The 17,104-nt window shown below is 43.3% G+C and overlaps 1 long non-coding RNA gene across 1 annotated transcript; it reads right to left on the reverse strand.

Annotated features, from left to right (window-relative positions):
- Positions 1-12,874: 12,874 nt before the first annotated feature.
- LOC140191743 (uncharacterized) lies at positions 12,875-14,981 on the reverse strand. Its single transcript, XR_011883904.1, has 3 exons — positions 14,914-14,981; positions 14,197-14,413; positions 12,875-13,423 (listed from the first exon to the last, which is right to left on the reverse strand). It is a non-coding gene; the product is annotated as an uncharacterized lncRNA (long non-coding RNA).
- Between the last annotated feature and the right edge of the window lie 2,123 nt (positions 14,982-17,104).

Below are 17,104 nucleotides of genomic sequence, written 5' to 3' on the forward strand. Positions count from 1 at the left end.
CTATTGAAGTGCAAAGAGTCTTTTAGTGTTGCAGTACTGACATAGTGATTGGAGTTTTGCTGGTTGGTTCAAGAACTGAAGAGTTGAAGGGGAGTAGCTGATCCTGAACCTAGTGGTGAGGGACTTCAGGCTTCTGTACCTTAGTCCATGAGCCAGGACCCCAAATTTGGGCCACTGGTACCATCTGGGGGGAATAATTCTTAAAGTGATTTTTGGCAAGGTATACACCCCTAGTAGTCCGTGAGGCAGTAGGTTTGGTCAGTACCATCTGAGGGGAATAATGCTCATAGTGATTTTTGGCAAGGTATACATCTCCAGAGTTAGAAAATATGTGATAGCATTGCACCAGTGGTAGCTTTGTGTGTGCTATCATGCATTTTATATCACTACCCTAAAATAAGCATCTCTGAAAAGTGGCCAATGTAAAGTACAACATATATATTCAACCTAGTCATCAGTAATCCCTCAACATTGAAATTTGTCACAATGATAGCTGAGTTCAAGCACTTTTCATCAAATGTTGTTATAAAATTCTACATTGGAAACTATGTCATTGGTGGACTGGCAGTACAGTGCCCAATTTCAGTAAAGTGAATCATTTCATTTTTAGAAAAATATTTGTCTGCTGTTTATTTTTGAAAAGTCAATAAAAGACCCTAGGACACATATAATCACACGGATTTGTAGAGAATTTATTCAGGAATTCAAATAAGTAATCACTTTTTGTATATATTCCATATTAACATCAGTACAGCAGAAAATGTTACCCCAGCTTGTGTAAGCTTTTCACATGACTTGGGGCCTTTCAGAAATTTCACCTTATTACAAAAAAATGCAGATTTGATCACACACCCCTGCTTCTGATGAAGATCTCCTATTTGGCCTTTTTGATGTACAGGTATTCTCACCAGCTTCATCAGTAATGCTTTCCTTGGCTTTCCTTTTCAAAGTCTCTAAGTCTCTCTTCATGGTGAAGAGACTTCGGCATCTTTGGTGATAGTAGATTCTTGGGACTTCTTTTTCTTCAAGTTCTTTAGCAACGTCTAAAATAGGGGCATAGTTTCTCAGTTTGGCTGCTTCAAGTAATCTTTTCCAGGATTCATAGTCATCATAACTAAACAGTCATCATCTTCTTTTGATGTTTTCTGGTGTATGATACACTCCTTCTTAACAGATTCTTTGTGCTTATGGCTCTCCATTCTGAAGCAATATGATTCAACTACTCCAGATCTAAATCTACTCTACTCTTATCTCTCCTCTGTTGTGCAGGACTATCCCACCACCACAGTACCTGAAACAGAAAAAAATCACATTAACTTTGCTGGTGAAAAAAGCACCTGCTGCAGAGGTGATATAAATGTATGTATAAATGGTGATACACAAGATATAAACGTGAAACAGAACATGAAAACAGAAGTACATCTTGTGTAATGTCACTGTGTTGTCAGTGCCAGTAACATTTGTAGAGATGCTAATTTTAACAACTTTTCTGAAAAACATATAGTCTGAGCTATATTCCCACCGATTTTCAAAGACAAAGTGTCAATAGTAAAAGAGAACCATCAGTTTGAAGTAGAATGCTTTATTCTGTGCTATGTATAGTTTCGAGAAGTGTGTTTTGGCATGGGGTTATAAGTCGAGTGATAACACACAGAAAGCTACCACCGCTGCAATGCTATCACATATTTTCTAGCACTAGGGGTGCATACCTTGTCAAAAATCACTACAAGAATTATTCTCCCCAGATGGTATCGGTGGCCCAAATTTGGGGTCCTGGCTCACAGACTATATTGTTTGCAACCTCCCCTGTTACAAATATAGCAGTTATTTCAGCTTCCTCACATGGCTGTGTTCAGTAATTCTCTCACATACCTCCCTTGCAGAAGTATACAAAACAAATCAACACGTAGGCATTAAGGAAAAGGAAAGGATGGTTAAGCTTTTCTGGCGATTTTACACCCCACATTCACGCCCCGCCCCAGAATGGCATCCCACAAGATATCCCGACAAATCCTGCACTTTCCACGTCTGACGCGATTTTATGGTCCCAGGAACCACTTTCTATAGCTAAAAATGCGCCCAGAGGTTAAGAATGTTAGTTGCCGAGCAATGAACATTAATGACCATAACATCGGCGAATCCAAAATTTTGACTTGTTTGAGAAAGTCAGTCCTCGCATAACACTAAAATCTGTCCTAACACATCCTTTGGAACACACCCAAAATGCTGGTGGAACGTAGCAGGCCAGGCAGCATCTCTAGGAAGAGGTACAGTTGACATTTCAGGCTGAGACCCTTTGTCAGGACGAACTGAAAGAAGAGATACTTAGAGATCTGAAAGTGGGAGGGGGAGGAGGAGATCCGAAATGATAGGAGAAGACAGGAGGGGGAGGGATGAGGCTAAGAGCTGGAAAGTTGATTGACAAAAGGGATACAAGGCTGGAGAAGGGAGAGGATCATGGAAAGGGAAGCCTAGGGAGAAAGAAAGGGGGAGGGGAGCCCAGAGGAAGATGGTGAGCAGGCAAGGAGTTATAGTGAAAAGGACAGAGGGAGAGAAAAGAGAGAAAAAGAAAGGGAAAAAATAAAAAAATAGTAAATAAATAAATAACGGATGGGGTACAAAGTGGAGGTGGGGCATTAGCGGAAGTTAGAGAAGTCGATGTTCATGCCATCAGGTTGGAGGCTACCCAGATGGAATATAAGGTGTTGTTCCTCCAACCTGAGTGTGGCTTCATCTTCACAGTAGAGGAGGCCGTGGATAGACATATCAGAATGGGAATAGAACGTGGAACTAAAATGTGTGGCCACTGGGAGATCCTGCTTTCTCTGGCGGACAGAGCATAGGTGTTCAGTGAAACGATCTCCCAGCCTTTACTTTTTTTTTTAAATCCCAAATTTTAGACCTTCCCATTCTTGGTTCTTGATTCTTGATCCTTGATCCTCTAAAATGTTCCGCATGGAATTTAAACTGGAGGTGGCGAAGGGTGGGCTTAAGAAGGAGATTTTTGAAGAAGAAAAGCTGCCTTAAATTTAATTGAGTTTGGTTGTGTGACTGTGTTAGGATTAAGATTATTCCATGCTTTAGTTGTGCGGGGGAAAAGTGAATTGCTGTACACATCTGACTTGGTAGTTAGTATTTCAAACTGAGTTGAGTGCCCTCGTCTGCTCCTAATAGGTTTGGGTTTGATGTGGGACTGGTAGTCTATGTCGAGCTGACCATTTAACATTTTGTAAAAACAGGTCAGGCGGTGTGCTTCACATCTATCTTGGAGAGAGTTCCACTTTAATGAATTTAAAAATTGGGTAACACTCGCTTCTCTCTCATAGGTATTTGTGACAAATCGGGCTGCCTGTCTTTGGACTCGCTTGATGGAAGTGGTGTTTTTGTTTGTGTATGGGTCCCATGCAGCAACTGCATGTTCCAAATGTGGCCTAACGATGGTGAGGTACAACTTCTCCCTAACTGAAGCTGAACAATGATGAAAATCGCGTCTCAAAAAGTTTAGGACTCTTGCATGATGCATCTGACTCTTCCAGCGTAGATCATTCTGGGTTTTGATACCAAGACACTTGATCTGTTTGCTTTCTTCAAGGGTGACACCCAGGATTTTATATGATGTTTTACCTGGTTTTCTCTTCCTGGTGACACGCATGGTTTCACATTTGGAAGGATTGAATTGCATGCCCCATTGTTGAGACCACTCAACCATACTATCAAGATCTTTTTGGAGAGCATCTTCATCATCAGTAGACTTAATTGGCCGGTATATCAAACAATTATCAGCAAAAAGTCTGGTTGTGCTTGTGACTTTTTCATGGATGTCATTAATGTAAAGTAAAAACAAATGTGGGCTCAGCACTGTGCCCTGGGGTGTACCACTTAACACCAGACACCATTTAGAACTTTTTCCATTCACACACACACATTGAAGACGTTTTGTCAAGAAGCTGGAAATCCATCTTTTAGTATTGGAGCGAACACCGTAGAAGTCGAGCTTCCTGAGTAACCTTTTGTGGGGAATAACATCAAATGCTTTGGAGAAGTCGAGCACTACTAAATCATTGATGACATTGTTATCAAAATTCTTGGCCAGGTCATTTATAGACATAGACATAGACATAGAATAGTACAGCACAGTACAGGCCCTTCGGCCCACAATGTTGTGCCGACCCTCAAACCCTGCCTCCCATATAAGCCCCCACCTTAAATTCCTCCATATACCTGTCTAGTAGTCCCTTAAATTTCACTAGTGTATCTGCCTCCACCACTGAGTCAGGCAGTGCATTCCACGCACCAACCACTCTCTGAGTAAAAAACCTTCCTCTAATATCCCCCTTGAACTTCCCACCCCTTACCTTAAAGCCATGTCCTCTTGTATTGAGCAGTGGTGCCCTGGGGAAGAGGCGCTGGCTATCCACTCCATCTATTCCTCTTATTATCTTGTACACCTCTATCATGTCTCCTCTCATCCTCCTTCTCTCCAAAGAGTAAAGCCCTAGCTCCCTTAATCTCTGATCATAATGCATACTTTCTAAACCAGGCAACATCCTGGTAAATCTCCTCTGTACCCTTTCCAATACTTCCACATCCTTACTATAGTGAGGCGACCAGAACTGGATACAGTACTCCAAGTGTGGCCTAACCTGAGTTTTATAGAGCTGCATCATTACATCGCGACTCTTAAACTCTATCCCTCGACTTATGAAAGCTAACACCCCATAAGCTTTCTTAACTAGCCAATCCACCTGTGAGGCAACTTTCAGGAATCTGTGGACATGTACCCCCAGATCCCTCCGCTCCTCCGCACTACCAAATATCCTGCCATTTACTTTGTACTCTGCCTTGGAGTTTGTCCTTCCAAAGTGTACCACCTCACACTTCTCCGGGTTGAACTCCATCTGCCACTTCTCAGCCCACTTCTGCATCCTATCAATGTCTTTCTGCAATCTTTGACAATCCTCTACACTATCTACAACACCACCAACCTTTGTGTCGTCTGCAAACTTGCCAATCCACCCTTCTACCCCCACATCCAGGTCGTTAATAAAAATCACGAAAAGTAGAGGTCCCAGAACAGATCCTTGTGGGACACCACTAGTCACAATCTTCCAATCTGAATGTACTCCCTCCACCACCACCCTCTGCCTTCTTCAGGCAAGCCAATTCTGAATCCACCTGGCCAAACTTCCCTGGATCCCACGCCTTCTAACTTTCTGAATAAGCCTACCATGTGGAACCTTGTCAAATGCCTTACCAAAATCCATATAGATCACATCCACTGCACTACCCTCATCTATATGCCTGGTCAGCTCCTCAAAGAACTCTATCAGGCTTGTTAGACACGATCTGCCCTTCACAAAGCCATGCTGACTGTCCCTGATCAGACCATGATTCTCTAAATGCCTATAGATCCTATCTCTGAGAATCTTTTCCAACAGCTTTCCCACCACAGACGTAAGGCTCACTGGTCTATAATTACCCAGACTATCCCTACTACCTTTTTTGAACAAGGGGACAACATTCGCCTCCCTCCAATCCTCCGGTACCATTCCCATGGACAACGAGGACATAAAGATCCTAGCTGGAGGCTCAGCAAACTCCTCTCTCGCCTCATGGAGCAGCCTGGGGAATATTCCCTCAGGCTCCGGGGACTTATCTGTCCTAATGTATTTTAACAACTCCAATACCTCCTCTCCCTTAATATCAACATGCTCCAGAACATCAACCTCACTCACATTGTCCTCACCATCATCAAGTTCCCTCTCATTGGTGAATACTGAAGAGAAGTATTCATTGAGGACCTCGCTCACTTCCACAGCCTCCAGGCACATCTTCCCACCTTTATCTCTAATCGGTCCTACCTTCACTCCTGTCATCCTTTTTTTCTTCACATAATTGAAGAATGCCTTGGGGTTTTCCTTTACCCTACTCACCAAGGCCTTCTCATGCCCCCTTCTTGCTCTTCTCAGCCCCTTCTTAAGCTCCTTTCTTGCTTCCCTATATTCCTCAATAGACCCATCTGATCCTTGCTTCCTAAACCTCATGTATGCTGCCTTCTTCCACCTGACTAGATTTTCCACCTCACTTGTCACCCAGGGTTCCTTCACCCTACCATTCTTTATCTTCCTCACCGGGACAAATTTATCCCTAACATCTCGCAAGAGATCTCTAAACATCGACCACATGTCCATAGTACATTTCTCTGCAAAAACATCATCCCAATTCACACCCGCAAGTTCTAGCCTTATAGCCTCATAATTTGCCTTTCCCCAATTAAAAATTTTCCTGTGGTCTCTGATTCTATCCTTTTCCATGATAATGCTAAAGGCCAGGGAGCGGTGGTCACTGTCCCACAGATGCTCACCCGCTGAGAGATCTGTGACCTGACCCAGTTCATTACCTAATACTAGATCTAGTATGGCATTCCCCCGGTTGGCCTGTCCACATACTGTGACAGGAATCTGTCCTGGACACACTTAAACTCTGCCCCATCTAAACCCTTGGAACTAATCAGGTGCCAATCAATATTAGGGAAGTTAAAGTGACCCATGATAACAACCCTGTTATTTTTGCACCTTTCCAAAATCTGCCTCCCAATCTGCTCCTCTGTATCTCTGCTGCTACCAGGGGGCCTATAGAATACCCCCAATAGAGTAACTGCTCCCTTCCTGTTCCTGACTTCCACCCATATTGACTCAAAAGAGGATCCTGCTACATTACCCACCCTTTCTGTAGCTGTAATAGTATCCCTGACCAGTAATGCCACCCCTCCTTCCCTTTTTCCGTCCTCTCTATCCCTTTTAAAGCACTGAAATCCAGGAATATTGAGAATCCATTCCTGCCCTGGTGCCAGCCAAGTCTCTGTAATGGCCACTACATCATAATTCCATGTATGTATCCAAGCTCTCAGTTCATCACCTTTGTTCCTGATGCTTCTTGCATTGAGGTACACGCATTTCAGCTCTTCTACCTTACTGTCTTTACACCGTTTATTCTGCTTCTCTTTCTTCAAAGCCTCTTTATATGTTAGATCTGCTTTACTCCATGCACTTCTTTCACTGCTCTATTGCTCTGGGTCCCATCCCCCTGCAAGTTAGTTTAAACCCTCCCGAACCATGCTAGCAAACCTACCTGCAAGGATATTGCTCCCCCTCGAGTTCAGGTGCAACCCATCCAATCTGTACAGGTCCCACCTTCCCCAGAAGGGATCCCAATGATCCAAAAATCTAAAACCCTGATCCTTGCACCAACTCCTCAGCCACGCATTCAACTGCCATCTCCTCCAATTCTTACCATCACTATCATGTAGCACTGACAGCAATCCTGAGAACGTCACCCTTGAGGTCCTGTTCTTCAGCCTTCTGCCTAATTCCCAAAACTCACACTTCAGGACCTCATCCCTCTTCCTGCCTATGTCGTTGGTCCCAACATGTATCACGACTTCTGGTTGCTTTCCCTCTCGTACCAGGATGTCGTGCACCCGGTCAGAGACATCCCAGACCCTGGCACCCAGGAGGCAACAAACCATGTGGGTGTCCTTCTCACGTCCACAAAATCCCCTGTCTGCTCCCCTGACTATAGAGTCTCCAATGACAACAGCTCCCCTCTTCTCCGTCCCACCCTTCTGCACCACAGGGTCAGACTCAGTGCCGGAGGCCCTGCCACCGTGGCTCACACCTGGTCGGTCGTCCCCGCCAACAGTATCCAGGACGGTAAACTTATTATTTAGGGAAATGGCTACAGGGGTGCTCTGCACTACCTGTCTGCTCACCTTCGCTTTTCCCCCTCTGACTGTCACCCAACGACCTGCTTCTGACAGCCTAGGTGTGACTACCTCCCTGTAGCTCTCATCTATGACTGCCTCATTCTCCCTTATGAGTCGAAGGTCATCCAGCTGCTGCTCCAGATTCCTTACATGGTCTTCCAGATCGCCCAGCCGTATGCACTTCTGGCAGATGTGACTCTGCGGGAGAGGGGAGTTCCCACAAGACTGCCACATCTCACATGAGAGGCACATCACCATCTCAGGAGACATCGTAAAAACTAACTGCAAGCTAGCTTGTCCTCCGCCTCTTCTCGTCGATGCCTCTCGAGTCAAAGCCTCAAAGCTCCACTCTTTCACTGGCCCACTCACGCTCTGGCCGCTTCGCTTGTGCTATCACTCTATTTATCTGTTTGAGCTTTTCAAAATGTTTGGTTACCTCACCTCGACTGCTCAATCAGCTGCTTTCTGCTGAGTCTGTGCTATTCAAATCTTGATTGTCTAATCAACGGCTTTCTGCTGATCTACTCAAATCTTGATTGACTTGATTGCACAGACCAACTGCCAAAACTGCCAGAATCTCTCAAGTCAAAGCCTCAAAGCTCCACTCCTTCACTGGCCCACTCATGCACTGTCAGGATAAGCTGAGACTCGCATGATCTATGCTTCCTAAAAGCATGCTGATTGTCAGCAAGAATATTGTGTCTGCGAAGGTACCTCATCAGATTGCTGTCAATTATATACTCCAAGAGTTTACAGCAAGTGCTTGTTAAAGAAGTAGGATGATAATTTGCTGGGTTGGTGGTTGGACCCTTTTTAAGAGAGGAGTGATATTTGCCTTTCTCCAATCCAGGGGAAGATCACCTGAGTCGAGCGACTGCTGAAGGTAAAATGCAGAACAGGAGCTAGTTCTTCAGCTGCGATCTTAAGGGCTTGATTCTGAATCTGGCCTGGCCCAATAGCTTTTGTCATATTGATGTTGAGCAGTAACTTTTTGACACCTTCAACCTCAATTTCGATAGGAGGCATATCAGTATACGGGCTGGGCGGTAGATCAGGAAGAGATGAAGGTTCCGTAGCTTCCCGGGTAAAAACATTTTGAAATTGGTTTGCAAGAGCCTCTGCTTTCTCCTGGTCCTCAGTGATCAGACATTGGGGCTGCCCACAATGAATAGGGAAGAGAGTTGTAGGATGGCTAGCCAATGGAGCGATGTTTGTGGAACAGTTGGCCAATGGTTGTTCGACACTGTGCCAATGGGGAGAGGGTTTTGGACGGACTCCCAGAGGGAGAGCTTTCTGGGCACCGGGCTGGAGTGGAGGCAGTCGTGGCCATCCTATGAATAGGCAAATGTTCAACGATCTAGGGATGGCGGACCAATGTTGTGGTCATTGGTCCATTGGGGAGACGTTTTGGGGACAGCAGACCAATGGGAAGACGTGTTTGGACGTCCAACCAATGGTTTTCTACCTCCAAACCATCACTCCAATGGGAAGATGGGTTGCGAATGTCAGACCAATGGGGAGACGTGCTGTGGACACAATGGAGCAAGGGGATGGGAGCAGTGCTTGGAGGTAGGAAGGTGGGCGTTCAGTCAGAGAAAGTGGATTTTCCTTAGGTTTTTCAAACTTCGGTTAACATGTGTATTTATCGGTGTTTTCGGAAAGACGGGTTATGGTGATGCGGATTTCCGGAGGAAACCATTCGGCCTTTTGTCTGCTGCCTTATTCATGGAGGTAATGGCTGACTAACGCCAGCGGCAGACCACACAATTCCTGATCCACCCCAAGGACAGTTCCCACAGTGAAGGCTGATCCTGTTCAAGGACAGTCCACACAATCCCTGCTACACCTTTACATTCCTCTATTATACCATCCTAATAACTTCTAAAAGATAAAGGTAAATAGACATGGGAAGAATTTAGAAGGTTATGGGGCAAGCGTGGGCACATGGGATAAGCTTGGATAGGCACCAATTCTCTATCCATTGTCGGTGTATTCCCCCCCCCCCCCATTCCGCATCCTCTAACCTCACTGACCAACTTGTAAATCCAATATGAATCAACTGTTGCCCTTTTACTAGGCATGTCCTCAAAGATCAGTTAAGCATAATTTTCTTTCATCAATCTACATTGGCCCCTCTCCATCCTATTGTTCAAAGTTCAAAGTAAATTTATTATCAAAGTACATATATGTCACCATAAACCCTGAGGTTTGTTTTCTTGTGGGCATGCACAGTAAATCCAAGAAACACAATAGAATCAATGAAAACTGCACTCTAACAGGATGGACAGACAATCAATGTGTAAAAGACAACATACTGCAAATACAAAAGAGAAAATACTAAATAATAAATACTGAGAACATGAGGTGAAGAGTCCTTAAGTGAATCGATAGATTGTGGAAACATTTCAATGGTGGGGTGAGTGAAGTTACCCCCTCTGTTTCAAGAGCCTGCTGTCTGAGGCGTATAAACAGTTCCTGAACTTGATGGTGTGGGTCCTGAGGTTCCTCATGGCAGCAGTGAGAAGAGAGCATGTCCTGCATGGTGGGGATGCTTAGTGATGGATGCTGCTTTCTGTGTAGATTTGCTCAATGGTGAGGAGGGGAGCTTTACCCGTGATGGACTGCACTGAATCCACCTTTTTTTTTTGGTAGGCTTTTCTGTACGAAAGGTATTGGTGTTTCCAAACCAGGCTGTGATACAACCAGTCAGTATACTCTCCACTGCACATCTATAGAAGTTTGTCAGAGTTTTAGATGTCATGTTGAATCTTCTCAACCTCCAAAGGAAGTAGAGACGTTGTCATGATTTCTTCATAATTGCTCTTCCATGCTGGGCCCAAGACAGACCCACTGAAATGACAATGGGATTTGAAATGATAAATTATTCTTTTCAAGGTGTTGTGTTATTACAACCTCCTTTACAAATTCCAGTATTTTCTCCTCCCATTGACATCAAGTAAGGATGTTCCCTGTTTAAGTTTTGTTTATTGTCATAAACGTGGGTATAGATGCCATAAACCCAGGGTATAGATGCCATGAAAGTCAGTTAATTGCAGCAGCACAGTATATTAAAATATGACAAGTATAAGTTACAGTATATAGATTAACATAAATTATACTGAACTTGCATGACAAAATAAAATAAACATAACATCAGTGCAAGTTGAGAGAAGAAAGAAATATAGTCCAAGGTATGTTCCTGATGAAGGGTCTCAGAATGAAACGTTGACTGTATACTCCTCTCCACAGATGCTGCCTGACTGGCTGAGTTCCTCCAGCACTTTGTGTGTGTGTGTGTGTTGCTCAATATTTTCAGCATCTGCAGAATCTCTTGTGTTTAGCCCAGGGTTTGAACCCTGATAGCAGTGTCTTCTTATCCTTTTTCCTTTTCTTTCTCATTAATTTACCCAATGGGGTCAAACCACAGGGACAATTCCAGAATGTGTAAAACTTTGGAAAATGGTAACCAGAGCCTTTGCTATCTTCGAAGTCTGTAGGTAACCAGTTCCTGAGGTTCACCAGCTTTCAATCTTGCCAACTTCATTCAAACTTTTTCTAAACTTGAACTAATTTCATTCAGTTTCTTGAGAGATTGAGTTGCTGGAATTCAGAAAAATGAGAGGGCATCTTATAGGAATACACAAAATTATGAAAGTGATTGATAAGGTAGAGGCAAGAAACCTGTTAGAGGTAGTTGAGAATAGAACAAGGATGAAGATGAGGAGAAGCTGTTTTTTTCCTAGAGAGTAGTGAAACTGTGGAAGTCTCTTCCCAGTGAAGCAGTAGAGGCTACCTCATTAAATATATTTAAGATGCAGTTCAATAGATTTTCACATAGTAGGAGAATTAAAGGTTATGGAGAAATGTTGAGTCCATGACCAGAACAGTCATGACGTTATCAAATAGTGGAGCAGGCTCAACGGTTTAGATGGCTGATGACAACTCCTATTTGTATTCTTATGTATATGGTTCCTTAAGGTCATTATAGCCAGGGATGGTAATTGGGACAAACTCCCACTACCTATTAAATGCTCCTGACGACATGTACCTCAAATAGCCTCTGACAACCAAATCCAGCTCCTGGCCTTCATGGCTTAGCTACTAAGCCTGGTGGAACCATTTCTACTGACAGGAGAAGGGGCAAAGGCGGGTTACCGGTGCCTTAAAAATAGTGACTTCAGGCAGATGGGGCTCATCAGCCGTGGTTGACAGCTCATCTAGGAGAAGAAAAATTCTGATCTCAAATCCCTGCTGCCTTGCACCTATACCCACTCATGGGGAAGGTTTTGGGAGTAAACACCTGGGGGGGGGGGATATTTGGAGCTGGAGGCCCCAGCTTGAGTTCAATGCGGACTGTCAACTCCTGCAACGCTGCTGGTACCAAACTGGATCTGTCTCTGCCATTCCTTAGGGTTCATCAGATGCGTGGAGAGGAGGAGCATGCTACATGGGCAACAGCTTGCTCTCCATATCGTACTGCCCAGGCTTGCGTATCTAGACAGCTAGGACACAACATCCATGGTCAACCCTGACTGATGGAGACCTCACCATGTACATGGTGGACCCCGTTCTCTCCCAGCAAGCCATAAAGACAGACACAAGGGGGGAGGTTGGTCAGTACCATCTGAGGGGAATAATGCTCATAGTGATTTTTGGCAAGGTATACATCTCCAGAGTTAGAAAATATGTGATAGCATTGCACCAGTGGTAGCTTTGTGTGTGCTATCATGCATTTTATAACACTACCCTAAAATAAGCATTTCTGAAAAGTGGCCAATGTAAAGTACCACATATAAAATTCAACCTTGTGGTATTTTGTCATCAGTGATCCCTCAACATTGAAATTTGTCACAATGATAGCTGAGTTCAAGCACTTTTCATCAAATGTTGTTATAAAATTCTACATTGAAAACTATGTCATTGGTGGACTGGCAGTACAGTGCCCAATTTCAGTAAAGTGAATCATTTCATTTTTAGAAAAATATTTGTCTGCTGTTTATTTTTGAAAAGTCAATAAAAGACCCTAGGACACATATAATCACACGGATTTGTAGAGAATTTATTCAGGAATTCAAATAAGTAATCATTTTTTGTATATATTCCATATTAACATCAGTACAGCAGAAAATGTTACCCCAGCTTGTGTAAGCTTTTCACATGACTTGGGGCCTTTCAGAAATTTCACCTTATTACAAAAAAATGCAGATTTGATCACACACCCCTGCTTCTGATGAAGATCTCCTATTTGGCCTTTTTGATGTACAGGTATTCTCACCAGCTTCATCAGTAATGCTTTCCTTGGCTTTCCTTTTCAAAGTCTCTAAGTCTCTCTTCATGGTGAAGAGACTTCGGCATCTTTGGTGATAGTAGATTCTTGGGACTTCTTTTTCTTCAAGTTCTTTAGCAACGTCTAAAATAGGGGCATAGTTTCTCAGTTTGGCTGCTTCAAGTAATCTTTTCCAGGATTCATAGTCATCATAACTAAACAGTCATCATCTTCTTTTGATGTTTTCTGGTGTATGATACACTGCTTCTTAACAGATTCTTTGTGCTTATGGCTCTCCATTCTGAAGCAAAATGATTCAACTACTCCAGATCTAAATCTACTCTACTCTTATCTCTCCTCTGTTGTGCAGGACTATCCCACCACCACAGTACCTGAAACAGAAAAAAATCACATTAACTTTGCTGGTGAAAAAAGCACCTGCTGCAAAGGTGATATAAATGTATGTATAAATGGTGATACACAAGATATAAACGTGAAACAGAACATGAAAACAGAAGTACATCTTGTGTAATGTATAGTCACTGTGTTGTCAGTGCCAGTAACATTTGTAGAGATGCTAATTTTAACAACTTTTCTGAAAAACATATAGTCTGAGCTATATTCCCACCGATTTTCAAAGACAAAGTGTCAATAATAAAAGAGAACCATCAGTTTGAAGTAGAATGCTTTATTCTGTGCTATGAATAGTTTTGAAAAGTGTGTTTTGGCATGGGGTTATAAGTCGAGTGATAACACACAGAAAGCTACCACCGCTGCAATGCTATCACATATTTTCTAGCACTAGGGGTGCATACCTTGTCAAAAATCACTACAAGAATTATTCCTCCCAGATGGTATCGGTGGCCCAAATTTGGGGTCCTGGCTCATGCATGGACTAAGTTGGAAAACTTAGTGCCCAGCACTCACTGGTTGTTGTTCTTAGTATCTGAATTTTGTTCTTAAGAACAGTAACTGTTGAAAAATACGTGATGAAAGCCCCTTTTATGTAACTGGGCTTCTAGCTCACCCCCAGAAAGCATACAGTTACAATTTAGGAGTAGGTTCCACTTCTTGCTGACAGTTTAATCGGCATGTACCTTTTTCCTATTGCAAACGCTTCGAAAGGTCATCGACCTGTTCACTCTATTGATGTCTCTTGACTTACCATAAGGCCACATTCTTGCGAGGAAGAGTCGCTGAACCGAAACGTCGACTATTTTCTCTTCCACAGGTACCTGGGGCTTGCAGAGCGACACCTGAGGTGAGTCCATCGAAATCTGACCAGTCAGGATCAAAGGGTCAGTCCAGGTGACAGAAGACTGGCTGGAAATGTGATTATGGAAGATTGAACGCGTGAGGGGATCCAGGAGTGCCCCTATTAACTGTTTGAAGAGAGACAGAGAGAGACATTTATCATTGATGGTTTGTTTGGAGAGGAGAGAGAGACGAAGATTGACGGTTGGACTGACACGGGAGTTAACTTTGGAGTTTTACTTTGGAGATAAAAAACTGAGCAGCTCGAAGGTTGCTATGGTGACCAACAGGACATTATTGATGTTACTTCCAAGGACTTGTTGCCTGCTCGCATTCCTTTACAGACAAAGGAAGGAGGGATTCTTTGAATGACAGGTGACGCTCAGATGATACAGACCTCAGACACGATCTGAACACTGAATGAGCATTGTTGTGACCGCAGAGAAAGTGGGTTTTGGAGGATCGATCCAAATTACTATTCCAGTGAAGGAGAAGGGGTGGGGAGTGGTCAACCCTTGCCGGGTTGATAGCTCCACCAGAGGAAAACCGGTCCCCCTGGTTAAAGTCGCAGTCGGTGACTTGTAAAGGATTTCGAAGGACGTCGAGAAGATAGACGGCAACAGCTCACCTGAAGACTCAACTCACTCTCCCTCTCTCTCTCTCTCTCTCTCTCTCTCTCCATCGCTATTCAACTACATACCACGAACTGAACTTAACTTTACTCACTTCAAAAACTTAAGTGCCATTTGGCTATGCCCAGTGTGTGATGTCATTCATTTTTGGATTCATCAAGCGACCTTACAAGTATGCTCAAATTGAGTAACTCCTTTGGAAGCCTTTTGCATCCTTGAAAGATGACTCTGATAGTGACGCATGGAACCATGCGATTTTAAGATCATGCAGCCCAAATTGTGCTGGTCATTTACCAAAAATAACCCTGAAAAAAACTGCTTCGGGGTGGGCTCGTGTAACGACACCCAAAGCAGAGAGAAACCCTCCTCCGCTGAAATGTGTGAAGACAAAAGATGGTTGGACCATTGTTGGGAAAGACGGTGAAGACAATCACCAGCACTAACTGTCAATATGTTGATGGCCAAAGAAATCCACGCAATGCTCACAATAAAACTCGAAATACTAAAAAAAGGATATTAGTAAAAGTAATGGGATTAAAATTGCTATCATTAATTGCCGCAGTAGAAAAGGAAAATCGGCTGTGATTAGTTCATTTATTGAAACCGAAAATCCTGACATATTAATCGGGACTGAATCTTGGCTTGATCCTTCAATTAAATCTGCTGTGATGTTCCCTCCTCATTTTCAAATTTTTAGAAAGAACAGAAACTGTTAAGGAGGCGGTGTTTTTATTGGTGTGAACAATACTACTCCTTGTTTTGAAAGAACTGTCTTCGGCAGCGACTCTGAGCAAATTTGGTGTCAAACTACACTTCAGGGACAAACGGTGCAGATCGGGAGGTTTTATTAAGTCCGGGCCTCTGTTAGACCTTGAATCAAGCATTTCCAAAATAAACGCCTCGTTGCGCTCTTCATTTATTATCCCGGGGGTGATTTTAATGTCCCAGGTGTCGATTGGACTGACGGCACACAAAGTGAACCAAAAGGTGCTCTTCAGGAAGCCCTGGCTGATTTGATTCTGAAAAATCATCTGTCTCAGAAAGTCACTTTTCCTACCAGATGGCGATACAGATGGAAAACACCTTAGATTTATTGCTGACTTCGTATCCAGATTTAATTTCGGAGGTTTCAATCAGTGCTGAAATCAGTGATCATTTTAGCAAAACTCCACAGAAAGATTAAAGTTCCCCCTAAACCACCTCGTAAAATTCCGCTTTGGAGAAAGGTGAACAGTGAGGAATTCAAGGACTTAGCAAAACAACTTGGAAGAAACTTCTTTAACTTACAACCAGACAAAAGGTCTGTTGAAGACAACTGGGTGTGGCTGAGAGACTACCTAAATGATATATTTACGAATCATGTTCCTCATAAATTTATTAAGGGCCGTATGCGTTCTCCTTGGTTTTCAGCGAAATTAAAACATCTCTGTAGTAAGAAAGAGAAATTTTACATCCGTGCCAAAAAAAAGTGGTACAAGACTGGATTGGGACAAATTCACCAGAGTGTGAAAGCAAGTCGACCGTATCATTAACCGCTCATAAACAACACGTTTCTTCAATTCTTGAGGGAGAGCATCCTAAGAATTTTTGGAGATATGTGAAATCCAGACTGACAGACAACACTGGTGTCCAGATGCTAAAGGTGAACAACTGTCTGATCACTGAGGACCAGAGAAGGTAGAAGCTCTTGCAAACCAATTTCAAAATCGTTTTACTTTTTGCTGATAATTGTTTGATATACCGGCCAATTAAGTCAACTGATGATGAAGATGCTCTCCAAAAAGATCTTGATAGTATGGTTGAGTGGTCTCAACAATGGGGCATGCAATTCAATCCTTCCAAATGTGAAACCATGCGTGTCACCAGGAAGAGAAAACCAGGTAAAACATCATATAAAATCCTGGGTGTCACCCTTGAAGAAAGCAAACAGATCAAGTGTCTTGGTATCAAAACCCAGAATGATCTACGCTGGAAGAGTCAGATGCATCATGCAACAGGAGTCCTAAACTTTTTGAGACGCGATTTTCATCATTGTTCAGCTTCAGTTAGGGAGAAGTTGTACCTCACCATCGTTAGGCCACATTTGGAACATGCAGTTGCTGCATGGGACCCATACACAAACAAAAACACTACTTCCATCAAGCGAGTCCAAAGACAGGCAGCCCGATTTGTCACAAATACCTATGA

The sequence above is a fragment of the Mobula birostris genome, chromosome X, assembly GCF_030028105.1.
Source record: "Mobula birostris isolate sMobBir1 chromosome X, sMobBir1.hap1, whole genome shotgun sequence".
Classification (NCBI taxonomy): Eukaryota; Metazoa; Chordata; class Chondrichthyes; order Myliobatiformes; family Myliobatidae; genus Mobula; species Mobula birostris.